Source organism: Mobula birostris, chromosome 4, assembly GCF_030028105.1.
Source record: "Mobula birostris isolate sMobBir1 chromosome 4, sMobBir1.hap1, whole genome shotgun sequence".
Taxonomy (NCBI): Eukaryota; Metazoa; Chordata; class Chondrichthyes; order Myliobatiformes; family Myliobatidae; genus Mobula; species Mobula birostris.
The window spans coordinates 73721855-73741705 of record NC_092373.1 but is presented as its reverse complement, the minus strand read 5'-3'; the positions used below and the strand labels follow the sequence as shown (position 1 = coordinate 73741705).

At 40.3% G+C, this 19851-nt stretch overlaps 1 protein-coding gene across 6 annotated transcripts in view; it reads left to right on the top strand.

Annotated features, from left to right (window-relative positions):
* The window catches only part of LOC140196415 (beta-galactoside alpha-2,6-sialyltransferase 1-like), a 127465-nt gene that overhangs the window by 25278 nt on the left and 82336 nt on the right, over positions 1–19851 (top strand). For 3 of the 6 annotated variants that reach the window (XM_072255574.1, XM_072255565.1, XM_072255573.1), the window contains exon 1: positions 3672–3831. The exons of 2 other annotated variants lie outside the window; for them this stretch is intronic. The gene's annotated coding sequence lies outside the window, so the exon portion shown is untranslated. Of the gene's footprint in view, positions 1–3671; positions 3832–19851 lie in introns of those variants that run through there. One more of the 6 variants, XM_072255570.1, reaches the window with a different exon arrangement.

The window sequence follows — 19851 nt, the reverse complement described above, 5'->3', positions numbered from 1 at the left end:
TATAAAATCATTGCAACAGACCAATATCGCCGAATCAGTGGGAGCCCTGGGCTTGTTTCCCTGCAACGACACGGTTCGTTCGAGGGGTGATAGGAGACAGTGATATTCGAAGGGGGTTCCTTATGTCCAGTCTATTCTGCAATTTAGTTTTCATTGTATTCATTGCAGAAATATGTTGAAATGGAAGCAACGTTTTCAGTGCTTTCATAGCTATCTCAGGATATTTAGCCTTGACTTTGATCCAGAATGCCGGCAGAGGTGTTATGTCAAACATACTTCTCAGCCCGTCGTCATTTGCAAGCTCGAGGAGCTGATCTTCCTGCGCTGACATGGATGACGCGCGGGTAATGACCTCGCATGCGTTCAAGTTCAACAGTGCATGACAGGGAATGAGGAAAGGTGCAGTTGACTTATATCACCAAATCATATCGTTTCCTCGCGGCCCGGTAGCATATGCTTTGCGGCCCGGCACCAATCCATGGCCCAGTGGTTGGGGACCGTTGCCCTACCTTATCGAGGGTTGAAGACATGTCGGCTACCTTCACTTGGTTTGGCCCGTCTGCTGAGACGGTTTACTGGGGTGGGGCCGCTGCGCGTGTTACAGCTACTTGGAGCCACGAGTGAGAGCTGAGCGCCAGGTGGGGACCAAACGTGGACGAGCTGCCCTGAAAAGTGCACGACAGGCCCCCCCCCCACCAGAGGTGCTACCCCTCCCTAGACACCCCATACACCCCTCACAATCATATTTAATAATCACTGGCAAATATCGTGAAATTTGTGGATTTGTTGTTTTGTAGCAGCAGTAAAAAGCAATGCGTAATTTTTTAAAATTATATATTATAGTTGTTTATATATAATATAAATTAAAATAAATAGGCAGTGTAAAAAGAGAGGAAAAATTGGTGAAGTAATATTTAGGAGTTTATTTAGAAATTTGATAGTGGAGGGAAAGAAGTTATTCCTGAAGCATTGAGTGTGTGTCTTCAGGCTTCTGTATTTCCTCCTTGATGGTAGTAATGAGAAGAGGGATGTGGGACAGGTGGCAGAGAAGGAGTGACAGGGGCGGGGGTGACATGGATACAGGCACACCCAGCCCTAAGACACCAGGTAGGGTCATTTGATTCCAAACAAATGGCTTATTGATTATTACAGAATCTCTGTCTTTTGCTTCCTGCTCCCTCCCCCCTTCTTTCCCCTTTCACCGACCATGATTCCCCTCTCCCTACCTCCTTCCCTCTCTCAGTCCACAACAGAGACCCTTATCAGAATCAGGCTTATCATCACTCACATATGTCATGAAATATGTTTGTTTTGTGGCAGCAGTACAGTGCAATACATAAAATTACTACAGTTCTATGCGAATGTTGAGGCACCCAAGCTATCTACTGTATATGTGCCTAAGATGTTTGCATAGTATTTATTTATTTGTACAGTTTGTCTTGGTTTGCACATAGATTATTGGTTAGTTTTTGTATGATTTATTGCTTTTCTCTATTCTGTTGTGAATGCCTGCAAGAAATTGAATCTCAAAGTAGCATATGGTGACATATACGTACTTGGATAATAAAAACATACTTTGAACTTTGGATTTTGGTCTCCATGCTCTTCAAAGAAGTGAGGTGGACTTTTATGAAACATCCTTCAAGTCTTTCAGATGTTACAGTATCATAATGAAGTACTCTTAAATGGAAGTTATTGTCACAATATTTGAGAAGCAGCAAGCAATTAATGCACAGCTGGATTCCATTACATAAACAGTAAAAGAACAGGATATCTGTTGTTAATGAGCAGAAAACAACCTGAGGAACTCAGCAGATCAGTCAGCATCTGTGAAGAAAAATGGACAAAATGGGCTGAAAAATAGCAGATGACATTTAATGTGGGCAAGTGTGAGTTGTTGCACTTTAGGAGATAAACTACACGGTGAATGGTAGAGTAGTGAGGAGAGTGGTAGAACAGAGGAATCTGGGAATACAGATCCATAATTCCTTGAAGGTAATGTCACAGGTAGACAGGGTCGGTATGGAAAGCATTTGGCACATTTGGTTTCATAAATCAGAGTATTGAATACAGGAGTCAGGATGTTATGTCAAAGTTGTATAAGACTTTGGTGAGGCCAAATTTGGAATATACCTGCCTACAGGAAAGATATCAATAAGATTGAAAGAGTACAGAGAAAATTTATAAGGTTGTTGCCTGACTTAAGGACCAGAGTATTAGGGAAATGTTGAATAGGTAGGACTTCATTTGCTGCCTGGACCATAGGAGAATGAAGGAAGATTTAATAGAGGTATATAAAATTATGAGGTGTAAAGATAGGGTGAATGCTAGCAGAGTTTTCCCATTGAGACTGGGTGAGACTAGAACTAAAGAACATGGGTGAAGTGTGAAATGTTTAAAGGGAACATGACGAGGAACGCCTTTGCTCAGAGGGTGATGAGAGTGTGGAATGAGCTGCCAGTGGAAGTGGTTGATGTGGGGTCAATTTCAACACTGAAGAGTTGTATGGATAAATACATGGATGGGAGGGGTATGGAGAGCTATGGTCCAGGTGCAGATCAATGGGACTAGGCAGAATAGTAGTTTGGCATGGACTAGTTGGACTGAAGGGACTGAAGTGCCTTTTCTATACCACACTCTTCAATGAGTCTGTAATTCTATGACAGCCAACATTTTGGTTTGAGATCCTTCTCTCAATTTTGTTGTTAGTGATGTTGTTTAAGAGCCAAATATTGTCTCTTTTACAGTTTCAAAATGGTATTTTTGATAGTCTGCATTCACTTGAGAGAGAAGTTGCTGCCTCATTTTTATGTTTCACATAAAAGACGGCACTCCTGACTGTGTATGACTCCCTCAGATATCACAGTTTATTTCTGCTCAAGTCTTTGGAGTAAGTCTTAAACCCACTGTACTATAATTGAATAAAAATTGTTGAAGAAATAAAGTGGAATGCCAGAGAATGCAACACAGTGAATTAATGTTGAATAAGGCACAGAGGAGAACATGATAAAAGGCAAAGAAAAATTGGAAGGAGAAATAGATAAATGGACAGAAATCTGGAAACCAAAGAGAACCACAAATTGGCTCATCAAAAAAAAACTATAAAGACGAAGTGCCGTACTTCTCCAGATAGCTTAATTGGCAAAGAAACAGTTTAAGTTTAATAATCACATGAAACCATGGGGAAGTTGATGGCAAATTATCTTTGTCATGAGTGTGGCCTCGGGGCAAAACAAATCAGCTACCAACTAGTAGTGATTTGCAATTCATTCGTTATTCCTTCTTACCAAAAGTTCTTGGATTAATTACCTATTAAAAACAACGTACAGCTGCACAGTTGAACTTGCTACTATTTTGGCAGTAAATTCTTCCTTACCCAAGCTCAAGTTTGCAAATATTGATCTGTGCCTACAGATCGGACTTTTTTCTGCCATCCAAGCTTTTGTATTAATTGAGTATAGGACGTCCACTGCTAATACAGCCTTTTCGGGCAAAATGAAGTGAACTGATCAACCGGCTTGTACAATTTGAGTTAACAATCTGAGAGGTGCTCTGCTATAGGGTAATGCATAGCACAAGGCATGAGGTAATGAGCTGACTGGAGCAGAAGGTGGGGGTGGTGTTCAAATGATAGTGCTCACAACACCAGCCTGTTTCCCATTTAAATATTTCACAGCAAACGAAGTTTCTTTTACTCTGCCTTGATGGATTGAAGGAGAAAACAGAAACCCCAGGGTCTGTCTCCGCTGAACTCAATTTCACAAAATCATTATGGGGGAAAAGGCATGTGACAGAGATTTGGAGCAGCAGCAAACTGTACGTTAGCACAAGGTATTTAAATTCTTTCATTTGGGCTCCACTGGCACCAAAGTCCAGCATGGAATAGAGAATTGTTCTCTTACTCTCCTCCTGTGCTTTACCTACTTAGTCAACACCGTCTATATGTTTTAGGAAGTGAAATAATGAATTTTGTCATAGAAATTTCTGTGCTACTTTACAAATATATGCTGTGTATCTCTTGCAACAAAACAGTTACTGACAGCCAGAAATAATGTAGTTTTCCATCTAATATGTCTGTTTTGCTCTTTTAGGACCCTTTTATCCTGCTGCTTACTAACAATGGTTTTGCTTAATTATCTTAAGAGAGCTGGTGCATTTTAAAACTTTGAGCCAGTTATTGTTCCTTTGCACTAAACGTACCATAGTTACTGGTTGAAGTTTCTGTTTTGCTGCCAATGGTTAAGTCATCATTCACAAGATTTGATAGTAATGTAGGCATTTGTGTGTGTGGTACCAGAGAGGGAAGTAGTAATTGAACATTCTCTCATTTACTGGACAGTGGTTCACTCCAGCGTTGATAGCTTCCTGGGCTCATGCAGTCTTCTATTATCTCTCAGCCAATCTCCGCGCAAGAAGTTAGTTAGTGAGGACTAAAAGATTACTGCATTCCTTTTTTTAATTTTTTCATCTCTTAATGCAGTGATTTATATTAAGTTAACTTCAAAGCTATCATTCGTGTTCCACCACCATTCCCATAAATCGATTTAATGTAAGCATAGGTTCTGGCAAGTTTTTGGACATTAAATGAAAAGTTACAGTGAGAATACCATCCTATTTAAGCTTGATAATCTGCTCCCTCTCATCTCCATATGCATAATTTCTGCTACAGTTTGCTGAGCAAAGGGATCAGAAACCAGCACACTATCTTCTTATGCCTCTTCTGTGTGGCATTGGAGAATATACAGAGGGCTAACCTTCTTCCACAATTAGTTGCCATAAGAATTTTGAGAGTATTATATTTTGTGAAACTAATAAAAATGATTGAAAAAGAAAGAAAGAATTTTGAAGAAATTCCCATTGACTGCATTTGAACAATCAAATAGAAAAGAATGAAATGGTTCTGAGCTTGTTAGAGTGTTACAGTTTTTGTACTAAAATGTAACTTCCAAATCAGCTATAGCCCTGCCTATTTCAATAAAAACTCTGAAAAATGCCGGAAAATGAGAGTGAACTAGAGTAGAGAGTGAGCGAGAGGGAGAAGGAGAGGGGTTGCTTGAAAATTGGAGGATTTAGTTTACTATAATGCACCACTCTGCAATGAGTGTGTACTGTATGCATAGAAATTTGCATGATTGAGAATTTTTATGTTTGTACTCTTGGTTCCTACATTATTTTACAGTGAATTTCTTGTCTGACTGGCTAATAAGATGATTCATCTGTTAATTAATGGCTCATTTAAAAGTCTGTCTAATTGAAATGATGATTTTTTCTATATTGATAGAAATATAATCCAACTTTCCACCAGCAAAGGTCAGGAAGGGCAATAATGAATTTAAACTTAGTTATGTCTGATATTTGTGTGCCAGGAGTGCCCTTGGTTCCATAAATAATATCCATGCACACACGTGCACATATTTAGGAATGCAAAGCAATAGCTTGGTAAAGTGGTTAGCACATCTGTTTTCAATATTTACTGTAAACCCATAAGAAGTAGGAATAGATCATAGAGTCCCTCAGGTTTGCTCCACCATTCAATAAGGTCATCAAAGACCACTTTTCCTGCCTTGTTCCTTTACGGATTTATTTAAAAAATCTCTCTCTGCTTTAAATAAAGTAAAAGTTGCAGTCTCATAGCTTTTCGGGAAAATGAATTTCAAAGACTCAGAAAAGACCAAGAATTTCAAAGAAATCTTCGGAGCTTGAAATAATATTTTAAAACACTCCATCAATCTTGATGAATCATATTACTATAAAGACCGTAAAGACATGAGGGAAAACATATACCTGTCAATGTTATTTATATTTCTTACGAATTTACCCTCACAGTTTACTTTCTCCTTCTTGATTTTGTTTTGTCCTCCTTTGCTGAATTCTGAATTTTAATCCTGCTTGAGGCTATCACTAACAGTTGCCATTACGTACTTGCTCTTCCAACTTGATACTCTCCTTAACTTCATTGTGTAACCATAACTGTTCTTCCCCACCTAGCTCTCTGAAAGGTATGTAGAACAGCCCTCTTTATTAGCTCAGTATATTCAATGAATCTTCATCCTGTCGCAGCTTTTGAGATCTCAACATTCTAGCCGACACTACTCCCCCCCCCATTTTGTCTTGTGTTGTTGGGCACATATTTTAATTTCAATATAGATGTTATTCCTAATGAAGACAACTTGTCAATAAGAAGTTGCAGTATAATATGCTTCAGACATATCGAACAGAAAAGGAAGTCATGAGAACTAAGCAAAGGTATTATGAGTTAGGTGAGAGATCACACAAAATTCTTGCTTGGCAGTTGAAAACATAACGGGCTTCTAGAGCGATAAATGCAATTAGAACGAGTGCAAATAAAATTACTTATAAACCTTTAGAAATTAATGAAACCTTCCAAAGTTTCTACTCTGAATTATATCAATCGGAATCACAAAGCGACGTTAATGAGATAGAAAGATTTTTATCACAAATAACTCTTCCAAAATTGAATTCGGAAGAACAGAAGGGATTAGGTATGCCTTTTACATTAAAAGAGGTTGAAGAACCTTAGGATCACTTCAAAGTAATAAATCTCCAGGAGAGGATGGTTTTCCACCTGAATTTTATAAAAAGTTTAAAGATTTATTAATTTCTCCTTTTATGGAGTTAATACGTCAAGCAGAAAAAACACATAAACTTCCAGAATCGTTCTCGACAGCGATTGTAATAGTATTGCCAAAAAAGATAGAGATCCTTTAAAACCAGCATCATATAGGCCTATTTCTTTGTTGAACACAGATTATAAAATAATAGCAAAAATTTTATCTAGTAGATTATCTAAATATTTACCAAAATTAATACATATGGATCAAACAGGATTTATCAAAAATAGACAATTGGCAGATAATGTAACTCGGCTACTTAGTATAATTCATTTGGCACAAAAAAGGGAGGAAATGAGTATGGTAGTAGCCTTGGATGCAGAAAAAGCATTTGATAGATTGGAATGGGATTTTTTATTTAAAGTATTGGAAAAATATGTGTTAGGAGTACCTTTTATAAACTGGATCAAAACCTTAAACACTAATCCTAACGCTAAAGTAGTGACAAATAGTCAAATTTCAACACCATTCCAGTTAAAAAGGTCAACTAGACAAGGTTGTCCATTATCACCTGCTTTATTTGTATTGGCGATAGAACCATTAGCAGAACTAATTAGAATTGATTCAACCTTTTTGGATAAATTTAAGAGTTTTATTGGAACAAATTATTGGAACTCAACTTCCACATAACTCTATATTATTTTTATTTGGTGACATTGAAGGGATAAAATTGAAACTTAAATTGAATAAATACCAGAAATAATTTATAAAAATGGCATTGGCCGTAGCCAAGAAGGCTATAGCAGTTACTTGGAAATCGGATTCGTGTTTAAGTATGGATCGTTGGAATAATGAAATTTTTAGCTGTATTCCACTTGAAAAAATTACTTATAATTTAAGAGATAAATATGATACATTTTTGAATATTTGGCGCCCTTATTCACAAAAGATAGGTTGGCATATGTAGGTGCTCCAATGATAAAGATGTTGGTCCTTTGGGGAAAGTAACAAATAAATATATTAAATTTATTTCAAATCCCATGGAGCATGTGGAGGCCTTCCAATATCCAAGCAGTGTTTCTTTCTTTCTTTTTTTCCCCCTTTTCTTTTCTTTCTTTTAGGTAGGGTTATATATAGGGGGGAATGGCTAAGGGGAGGGGGGAGGGTAAATATTAGTATTTCATGTAATCAAGTTTGAAAACTCAGTAAAAATTATATTAAAAAAGATGTTATTCCTAATAAAAAATATTTACAAACTGTGCAATACATTTTCATTCTTACATTCATAGATAATGGGTTGAGTAGTGTTCCATAACATTTCTTAAATCAACTGCACTATTGCTACTTATGTGGCCCCCTGAGGTGGTACACTATTACAATAATCAAGGGACTTCCTCGCGCAACCATGCCCCTCCTTGTCCAGTAGCAGAAGAGCCTTTGCTGTGGCTGCGCCAATCTTCAGTGCATCCCTTAGGATGTACTCCCTCAGCCTCTTATGTGTCAGTCAGCAGCATTCCTCTACAGACATCTCGATGTCTTGGCAGACCAAAGAGCATCTTTCAGTGAATATACAATCTTCTAGCAGTGCCTGATGTCCATCTCTGTGCATGTCCCTAAGAACAGCCCATGGGTCAGAGTATTCTCTGCCGCGCAGCTGCTCGAAATGAACCGTGACACAGGTCCTTGCATCTTTCTCCACACGTGTCAAGCATTGTCAACACATGTCAAATATTTGCATATTGCTGGTTGATTTCCTTCGGCTGTTGCTCTCTATGCTGATTCAAATTTCAACCAGAGTGGCGTGGAAGGAACTTTTTTTAGCCACCAGGCTTGCTAAACAAGCTATAAACAAAGGAGGCAGCATGTAATCTCAGCTGAGAACTGCTGCACATAGCTGTTCAGATCACCAAGCCACAGGTGTGAAATTACTTTAATAGATATAGTATCCCTACACTTGAGCAGATCTGTGTTTGTGAGTGAGATCTAGCGAGTAGAATTTGATAGCATTTGCAACCATTAGAAACAATGGAGGCATAGTTATCATTTAAGTGTAACAAGGAATTGTATGGACTATTAAAGAAAGACAAAGAAACGAATGCTGATTGCATTCACCAACAACTTCAGAGGAGCATCAAGTCAATCTTCTTGCTTTCTGTGTTCCATGTTTTAGGAATACTCACTGCATGATAGTATTGCACTGCACTTCAACTGGCATTCCCAGACATAGGGTTTTTTTTTTGCATTTTCACCCAGAGTGATAGAGCGAGCCAGTAGGTGTAATAATTCAAAAGATATTCCGCAAGAGGAGATGTCAGGGGTAAGTTGTTTATGCAGAGAATGATGAGTGTGTGGAATGGGTTGCTGGCAACAGTGGTGAAGGCAGATACGATAGGGTCTTTTAATAGACTCCTAGATAGGTACATGGAGCTTAGAAAAATAGAGGGCTATGAGTAAACCTAGGTAATTTCTAAAGTAAGAACGTGTTCAGCACAGCATTTGGGCTGAAGGGCCTGTATTGTGCTGTAGGTTTTCTATGTTTCTAAGACTGAATAGAAAAGGATGATTTGCACGTTCAAAGCTCTTGGTAGATGTAGAATTGGTTAACTAGCAAGAAGCAGTAAGGATAAGCGGGTGAATTTTACGTTAGGACTTGAAGATTTCACATTTGCATTCAAGTTGTTAAGTTTTATATATTCATACAATGTAGTAGATACTGCTAACTGTTAGAAGCTTTACATACAAGAAATGATAAAATTCACTGTGGTTGCAAGCACTGAAGATGTGATATTATCAGCTGTTGGTTTCATGAACTTTTGGTTCAATTGATCCATTGTTCATGTTCTGTTTTTATGCAAAACATAAGGTCATACACAATAATTGCTCCAGCTTAATGTAGACACAAGGAATTGTATGGATTATTACATAATAAATATTTCTAGTCGTCTCCCGAACTTGAGAGGAGTGACATCATTTCCTTGCCTCCCGTGTTCCATGTGCTTGCACAATAGTTGTGCACTGTCCATTCCAGATAGCACTTCAGCCAGCACTCACTGCCATGAAGGGCCTTTCTGCACTTGAGACAGAAAACTGGGTAAAGTCAGAAGAACCCCAGACCCAAGGTTCCCTCCAAAGTATCAAGTAATACTCATACTGAGAGTAATACTGCTCAAAGTCAAATTGTAGGATCTGGGTGTGAAGCTTGCTGTAGATGACTGAAACACATGAATGTTGGCTGAGAGATTTTAGGAAGGTAAATTGAAGAGTGCACAAGGATCAGTTCACTCCGCATTTAGAGAAGCATTCATAAATCTTGACCATTGAAGCTGGATCTTTGCCTGCAAGTTACATCAAGATATCATTTGGGCAGTTAAGAAGGCATGTGGTATGTTGCCCTTCATAAGTCAGGGGACTGATTTCAAGAGTCGCAAATAATGTTGCAGCTCTATAAAACTCTGGTTAAACCACTCTGGAAGTGCTGTGTTTGGCTCCGGTCACCTCATTATATGAAGGATGTGGAAACTTTAGAGAGGGCACAGAGGAGACTCAACAGGATGCTGCTTGGATGAGAGAGCATGTCCTATGTGAAAAAGTTGAACAAGCTGGTGCTTTCTCTTTGAGGCGAAGAAGGAGAAGAGTTGACTTGATAGAGGAAAGTAAGATGATAAGAGTGGACAGCCATGCCTTTATCCTAGGGTGCAAATGGCTAATTTGGGGGGAGCAAAATTTGAAGGTGATTGGGAGAAAATATAGGATAGATGTCAGAGATAGATTTTTTTTACATAGAGAGTGGTGGGTGTATAGAACATGCTGCCAGGAAGTGGTAATAGGGGCAGATACATTAGTGACATTTAAGACACTCTAGATAGGCACAGGGGCGAAAGAAAAAAATGGAGGGCTATGTGGGAGGGAAGTATTAATTGATCTTGGTGTATGCTAAAATGTCACCACATCATCATGGACTGAAGAGCCTGCACTGTTTTATGCTCTGTGTTCTATATGTCTGGGAGGTCTCTAAACCTCAAAACTGATACTGAAAGTGATAAATCTTGATGGGTGAGACTTACAGCAAACCTCAGAGGGCAAGTCCAAAAAACCCAACATATTTTACTTCTTACTTCCTACTTCCTTAGTCATCTCAAACAAGCAATACAGATTCAAAATGCAACAGTTTCTTTCTCTTAGTACTTGGATTGCTTTTATTAGTATACAGTGAAAATTGTGCAACCTTGCACGATCATGGGCAATCAGAATTATTCTATTAGGAAACATTACTGTCACGCAGTTTGAACAAAGTCGACTTCTGTTTCAAATGGGTGAATTTTTGATAGTAACAATATCAAGGTGTTAATCTGTCTATATTACCAATTGTAAAAATCATTTCTAATGATTCATTGATATGATAATACATCAAATATTTTAGTCTATTCTTCTTTCCATGATTTCTCTATCACAAAATATGTGAAAGTACAATTAAGTGGAAGAGCAAAGCACATGTTCAGTTATGATGTTAGAGAATGCTTAGACAATAAGACATAGGAACAGAACTAGGCCATTCAGCCACTGAGTTTGCTCTGCCATTCCATCTTAGCTGATCCCGGATCCCATTCAACCCCACACTCCTGCCTTGTCGCCACATCCTTTGATGTCCTGACCAATTAGGAAACGATCAACTTCCGCCTTGAATATATGTACGGAGTTGACCTCCACTGCAGGCTGTGGCAGAACATTCCACAGATTTACTACTCTCTGGCTTAAAAATATTCCTCCTTACCTCTGTTCTGAAGGGTTGCACCTCAATTTTGAGGCTGTTTCCTCTAGTTCTCCAGTTTCCCACCATAGGAAACATCCTCTCCTCATCCACCCTATCTGGTCCTTTCAACATTCGGTAGGTATCAATAAGATCCCCCACATTCTTTTAAATTCCAGTGAGTATAGGCCCAAAGCTGATAAACACTCCTCATATGTTAACCCCTTCATTCCTGGAATCTCCTTGTGAACATCCTTTGGACTCTCTCAAATGACAACACATCATTTCTGATATATAGGGCCCAAAACTTTTGACAATACTCCAAGTGCGGCCTGACTTATAAAGGCTCAGCATTATCTCTGTTTTTATATTTTATTCCCACTGAAATAAATGCCAACATTGCATTTGCCTTCTTTACCACAAACTCAAACTGTGAATTAACATTCTGGGAGTCTTGCATGAATCCCTCTGCACCTCTGATGTTTGAACCTTCTTCCCATTTATATAACAGTCTGCACTATTGTTCCTTTTACCAAAATGCATTATCATACGTTTCCCAACACTGTATTCCATCTGCCATTTTACCCATTCTTCCAATTTGTCCAAGTCCTGCTGCAATTGCATTACTTCCCCAGCATTACCTATCACTCCACATATCTTTGTAGCATCTGCAATCTTTTCCACAAAGCCATAAATTCCATTATCTAAATTATTAACAAGCAAAGTGAAAAGTAACAGTCCCAATACAGACCCCCGAGGAACACCACTAGTCACAGGCAACCAACCAGAAAAGGCCCCTTTTATTCCCACTCCCTCCCTCCAGCCTGTCAGCCATTCTGCTATCCATGCCAATATCGTTCTTGTAACACTATATGATTTATCTTGTTAAGCAGCCTCGCGTACGGCACCTTATCAAACACCTTCTGAAAATCCAAATGCAATCCACTGCCTTTCCTTTGTCCACCCTGCTTGTTACTCCCTCAAAGAACTCCAACAGATTTGTCAGGCAAGATTTCCCTTTGCAAAATCCATGCTGACTTTGATTTATTTTATCACTAGTCTCCCAGTACCCTGAAACCTCATCCTTAATAGTAGACTCCAACACTTTCCTAACCACTGAGATTAGGCTAACTGGCCTATAATTTCCTTTCTTTTGCCTTCCACCTATCTTAAAGAGTGGAGTGATATTTGTAATCTCCGGGATTATGCCAGAATCAAGTGATTCTTGAAAGGTCATGACCAATGCATCCGTTATATCTTCAGCAACCTCTTTCAGAATTCTGGGATGCAATTTATTTGTTCAAGGTGACTTATCCACATCAAGACCATAGAGTTTGCCTTGCACATTTTCCTTTGTAATAGTAATGTCACTCACTCCTGCTCACTGACACTCACAGGCCTCTGGCACACTGCTAGTGTCTTCCATAATGGAGACAGGTGCAAAGTTCCCATTAAGTTCATCTGCCATTTCTTTGTTCCCCATTACGACCTTACTAGCATAATTTTCCAGTGATCCAGTGGTCCAATATCAACTCTCACCTCCCTTTTACTCTTTAGATAACTGAAAAACATTTGGTATCTTGCTTTATATTATTGGCTAATCTGCTCTCATATTTCATCTTTTCTCTTCTAATAGCTTTTTTAGTTGCCTTTTGTTGAATTTTAGAAGCTTCCCACTCATCCAACTTCCCTCTCACATTTGCTGCCTTATATGCCCTTTCCTTGGGTTTTATGCCGTCCTTAACTTCACTTGTCAATCATGGTTGCCTACCTCTGTCATTTGAGAACTTCTTCCTTTGTGGGATATATCTATCCTGCATCTTGTGAACCATTCCTAGAAACTTCAGCCATCTCTGCTCTGCCGTCATCCCTGCCAGTATCCTCCTGCAATCCACCTAAGTAAGCTCCTACCTAATGCCTCTGTAATTCCCTTTATTCCATTGTGATACTGATACATGTGAGTTATGCTTCTCCCTCTCAAATTAAAGTATGAATTTAATCATATTATGACAACTGTCTCCTAAGGGTTATTAGCTCCCTAATAAGATCTGGGTTATTACAGAACCCCCAATCTAAGATAGCCTTTCCCCAAGTAGGATCAAGCACAGGTTGCTTTAAAAAGCCATCTCATAGGCACTCAACAAATTCCCTGTCTTGCAATCTGTCACCAACCTGACTTTCCCCTTGCATATTGAAGTACCCTATTAGAATTGTGTCATTACCCTTATTACATGCCTTTTCCAGTTCCCTTTGCAATCTCACCCCACATCTTGACTACTATTTGGAGGCCTGTATATGATTCCTATAATAGTTTTTTTTTTACCCTTGCAAGTTCTTAACTCCACCCACAAAGACTCAACATTCTCTGACCCTGTGTTACCTCTTTCTAATATCTCTTGCCAACAGAACCACACCACCGCCTATGCCTTCGTGCCTGTCCTTTTTGATACAAACTATATCCTTTGATGTTAAGCTCGCACTATGGCCTTCTTTTAGCCACGACTCAGTGATGCCCACAACATCATACCGACTAATCTCTAATTGCATCTGCTCGCCCACCTTATTCCGAATGCTACATGCATTTAAATACAGCACCTTCAGTCCTGCATTCTTCACCCTTTTGAATTTTGCCTCTGTGGTACAATTTAATTCTTTGCTCTGTCTGCATTTGTACCCAGTCATTGGCTTGTCCTTCCTTACATTCATTTTACATCTATCTATCATTTATTTGTAAACCTACTGACTCCTCCTCAGCTCTATCATTCTGGTTCACACCCCCTTGCCATATTAGTTTAAACCACTCCCAACAGCTCTAGTATATCTGCCTGCAAGAATATGGTCCTCCTCCAATTCAAGTGCAACCCATCCCTTTTGTACAGGTCCCACCTGCTCCAGAAGAGTTCCCCATTATCCAGAAATCTGAATCCCTGCCCCCTGCTCCAACTCTTCAGACTTACATTTATCCTCCACCTCATTCTATTCTTATCTTCACTGTTGCATTGCACAGGCAGCAATCCTGAGATTACCACCCTTGAGGTCCTGCTTCTTAGCCTCCTTCTTAACTCCCTGTATTCTTTTTTCAGGACCTCCTCCCTTTTTCTTTCTATGTCATTGGTACCAATATGTACCATGACTTCTGGCTGCTCATCCTCCCTTTTCATGGTGGATGCATCCAGAAACATCTCAGACCCTGGCACCTGGGAGGCAAGCTACCATCCATGTTTCCTTTTCACGTCCACCATATTACCTATCTGTGCCCCTGACTATAGAGTCCCCTATTACTGCTGCCATCCTCTCCAGTTCCCTACCTTTCTGAGCCACAGGGCCAGACTCAGTGCCAGAGGCACGGCCGCTGTTGCTTATCCCAGGTAGGTCGTCCCCCTCAACAGTATGTACTCAAAATGGAGTACTTACTGTTAAAGGGAACAGCCACAAGGGTGCTCTCCACTATCTGATGTTCTCCCTTCCCTCTCCTGACAGTCACCGATTTATCTGTCTCCTGTAGGTTTGGGCTGACTACCTCCCTGTAGCTCCTGGCTGTCACTGCTCCTCTTTCCCTAACAAGTTGAAAATCATCAAGCTGCAGCTCCAGTTCCTTAACACGGTCTCTAAGGAGCTGCATCTTGGAGCACGTGGTGCAAATGTGGCCATCGGGGAGGCTGGGAGTCCCTGGAAATCCCTCATCTGACAGCCAGATGCTTTAAGTATATAATTATATATAATTCTTTCTATTCTGCAGGAGTTATGTTAAGCATCGTAGTATATTTCATAGTCCATGGACATGAAGGTAGAGGTATTTCTCTATTCATTCTTCCAAATGTTTGTGACCATATAGTGACATCAGCTCAAAATTTCATTGACATGAAGTAAAAATTAAGACATCAAAAATAAATGTTCCAGAAATTATCCTTCAACAGAGCAGACCACAGAAAATTCAGGTGAAATATTTACTTAAATGGAAGAGACTACTGAGTGCTGCAGTCTGAGGGATTCAAGCGTTCTTGTGCTGGAAAGGTGGAAAAGAATGTTGGGGCCCTTGTTGCAAGGGAAATTCAGAACAAAAATATGGAAGTGTTGCATCTGTAATTAGACTATACAGCTCCTGAAAAACTGTGTCTAGTTTCTGTTTATTGAAGGAGGGATATACTTGAATGAGGTTCAGAGGTTTATCAGTTTGATTCCCTGGAATGAAGGACAAGTGAACTAGTTTGGCCTATACTCAATGGATTTGAAATTTTGAGGAGTGATCTTATTGAAGCATACACAGTTCTGGATGGGTTTTCATAGGATACATGATGGAAGATATTTCCGCCCATGGACAATCCAGAACCAGGTAGGATAACTTCAGAATGATTCATCCAATTAAGGTGGAGATGAGGAAGAATATATTCTGTGAGTTATGGATCTTCAGAATTCTCTACTCAGAGAGCTATGAAGGCGGATATTTTCTTTCTCAGCCTTTAGTGTATTCAGATTTTTAAATTATAAAGGAGTGCAGACTTTTAGGGAACAAACAGGAGTGTTGAGGCCAAGATCAAAGTTGCCATTTATAAAAAGGTGGATGGTGTGCATCAATTGTAAGGCCTGTACTTGGTCTTAAGTCTTTACAGTCTTTACAGTAATATCATTCATCAAGATTGATGGAGTATAGTAAAATATTACTTAAAGCTCCGGGAAATAGACAGCAATTTACATTTGACCAAGAGATTGTTCTGTCACAGCTCTGCAAGACTCTAAAATAAATTTGTGCATCTGAGAGAGCCAAGAATTTCTCAATGATTTTCAGAAGTGGTATTATGTTTATGTTAAATCAAGGTGAATTGTTTATATACGTTGCATTTAGTTTCACAAAACAACGAGTTAAATCTGTGCTTTTTAGCTATGTTGTTTTTACAGGAACAGTTTATAATTCTTAAGTAGTTTGTGGGCAAAGTATGCGAACAAAAACATATTTGAGTAAGTCAGCTGCTAAGTCTGACTTGTCTTTTATCTGCATTTTTTTGATGCTCCAGGCCTCATAGTACTCTCTGGAGAAATCACTCTTTAATTACCAAGATGGTTGCCACTTCCTTTAACAGGAAGTTCTACAAACTAGAGTTCTGGCATTAAGGACTTACGGCAAAAAAGAAACTTCACATCTTTGCAATCAGCAAAACAACTCTATATGTCTAAGTTCCAGACTGCATTTTGCAAACCATACGGGAACAATGATTAAATGGTGAAATCAGTTTCAATTTCTACAAGGCTCAAGCAAGAATTCAAAACCCAAATATTGGCACTAGACCTTTCCATAAGTTTAAGTGATGTGTTAAAATAATATTCTATGTGATGAAGTCGAGCAGTCATACAATATTAAGATAGTAATCAGTGGGAAGGGAAGCAGATCAAAGATCCTTCGTTAGAACTGGGCAGGAGACTAAAGAAGGTCATTGAAGTACATGGAAGATGCTAGTGAAGTGAACTCTCTGAGAGAGTAAATCAGCAAGAGTGACCATGAGGTACGACTAAGGAATATCCTACAATCTTTTACCTAAGTTCTCACTCTCTACCTGTTCCCATTCACTCATTAGCTAGATAACCTTGTGTGCAGTTTATGCTCATAGTTACCCTCAACAAATTCATTAGGGTTTAAATGTAAAAACACATGAAATACGACTTACATGCTCACCTTGCTTAAAATAAAACTGAAGTACACATGTTTATCTCCTCACTTCTTATTTTGCTTTCAAAGAGTTTTAATGTTTTGGTGTTACAAAACAGAACAGCAGAGATGAGTAAGTTCTAAATTAACCGAAGACGGCTACCTACCTGTTGAAGCACAGCGAGATGTTCGGGATAAAAAAAAAAGGTGCAGTGAGAAACTGTGGAGTAGAAGTGCAGAATGTGCTTCTTCGGGAACGGACAGGTATTGATTACCCCTCAATCCCGTCCGCATGTCAATAACTTCACTGCAAACACAAGAAAATCTGCAGATGCTGGAAATTCAAGCAACACACACAAAATGCTGGTGGTACGCAGCAGGCCAGGCAGCACCTATAGGAAGAAGTACAGTCGACGTTTTGGGCCAAGACCCTTCGTCAGGACTAACTGAAAGAAAAGATAGTAAGAGAGTTGAAAGTGGGGTGGGGAGAGAGGGAGATCCGAAATGATAGGAGAAGACAGGAGGAGGAGGAATAGGGCTAAGAGCTGGAAAGTTGATTGACAAAAGGGATACAGAGTTGGAGAAGGAGGAGGATCATGGGACGGGAGGCCTAGGGAGAAACGGGGAGGGAATCCCAGAGGAAGATGGAGAGCAGGCAAGGAGTGATGTTGAGAGGGACAGAGAGAGAGAAAAAAGGGAGGAAAATAAAAATAAATAAGGGATGGGGTAAGAAGGGGAGGAGGGGCATTAACGAAAGTTAGAGAAATCAATGTTCATGCCATCGGGTTGGAGGCTACCCAGACGGAATATAAGGTGTTGTTCCTCCAACCTGAGTGTGGCTTCATCTTGACAGTACAGGAGGCCATGGATAGACATATCAGAATGGAAATGGGACATGGAATTAAAATGTGTGGCCACAGGGAGATCTGGCTTTCTCTGGCGGACAGAGCGTAAGTGTTTAGCAAAATGGTCTCCCAGCCTGTGTTGGGTCTCACCAATATATAGAAGGCTGCACCAGGAGCACTGGACGCAGTATATCACCCCAGCCGACTCACAGGTGAAGTGTCACCTCACCTGGAAGGACTGTCTGCAGCCCTGAATGGTGGTAAGGGAGGAAGTGTAGGGGCATGTGTAGAACTTGTTCCACTTACAAGGAAAAGTGCCGGGAGGGAGATCGGTGGGAAGGGATGGGGTGGACAAATGGACAAGGGAGTCGCGTAGGGAGCGATCCCTATGGAAAGCAGAAATAGGTGGGGAGGGAAATACGTGCTTGCTGGTGGGATCCCTTTGGATGTGGCAGAAGTTACGGAGAATTATATGTTGGACCCGGAGGCTGGTGGGATGGTAGGTGAGGACAAGGGGAGCCCTTTCCCTAGTGGGGTGGCAGGAGGATGGAGTGAGAGCAGATGTGCATGAAATGGGAGCGATGCATTTGAGAGTAGAGTTGATGGTGGAGGAAGGGAAGCCCCTTTCTTTAAAAGGAAGACACCTCCTTCATCCTGGGATGAAAAGCCTCATCCTGAGAGCAGATGCGGCGGAGATGGAGGAATTGCGAGAAGGGGATGGCATCTTTGCAAGAGACAGAGTGGGAAGAGGAATAGTCCAGATAGCTGTGAGAGTCCATAGGCTTATAGCAGACATCAGTAGATAAGCTGTCTCCAGAGATAGAGACAGAAAGATCAAGAAAAGGGAAGGAGGTGTTGGAAATGGACCAGGTAAATTTGAGGGCAGGGTGAAAGTTGGAGGCAAAGTTAATGAGGTAAATGAGCTCAGCATGCGTGCAGGAAGCAGCGCCAATGCAGTCGTCGATGTAGCAAAGGAAAAGTGAGGAACGAATACCGGTATAGGCTTGGAACATGGACTGCTCCACGAAGCCAACAAAAAGGCAGGAATAGCCGGGGCCTAAATGAGTGCCCATGGCTTCATCTTTAGTTTGGAGGAGTCGGAGGAGCCAAAGGAGAAATTATTAAGAGTAAGGACTAACTCTGCTAGACGGAGGAGAGTGGTGGTAGAGGGGAACTGGTTAGGTCTGGAATCCAAAAAGAAGCGGAGAGCTTCTTACCCCATCCCTTATTTATTTTTATTCCACCCCCCTGTTTTTTCTCTTTCTGTCCATCTCAACATCCTTCTTGCCTGCTGTCCATCTTCCTCTGGGCTCCCCTCCCCCTTTCTTTCTCCCTAGGCCTCTCGTCCCATGATCCTCCCCCTTCTCCAACTCTGTATTCCTTTTGCCAATCAAATTTCCAGCTCTTAGCTTCATCCCTCCTCCTCCTGTTTTCTCCTATCATTTCGGATCTCCCCCTCCCCCTCCCACTTCCAAATCTCTTACTTTCTCTTCTTTCAGTTAGTCCTGACGGAGGGTTTCGGCCCGAAACGTCAACTGTACTACTTCCTATAGATGCTGCCTGGCATGCTGCGTTCCACCAGCATTTTGTGTGTGTTGCCTCAATAACATTTCTGGGTTTTTTTTATAGGCCGCCCAATAGTAACAGGGATATCGAGGAAGAGATAGGGAAACAGATCCTGGAAAGGTGTAATAATAACAGAGTTGTCGTGATGGGGGATTTTAATTTCCCAAATATCGATTGGCATCTCCCTAGAGCAAGGGGTTTAGATGGAATGGAGTTTGTTAGGTGTGTTCAGGAAGGTTTCTTGACACAATATGTAGAGAAGCCTACAAGAGGAGAGACTGTACTTGATTTGGTATTGGGAAATGAACCTGGTCAGGTGTCAGATCTCACAGTGGGAGTGCACTTTGGAAATAGTGATCATAATTCTATCTCCTTTACAATAGCATTGGAGAGAGATAGGAACAGACAAGTTAGAAAAGTGTTTAAGTGGAGTAAGGGGAATTATAAGACTATCAGGCAGGAAATTGGAAGCTTAATTTG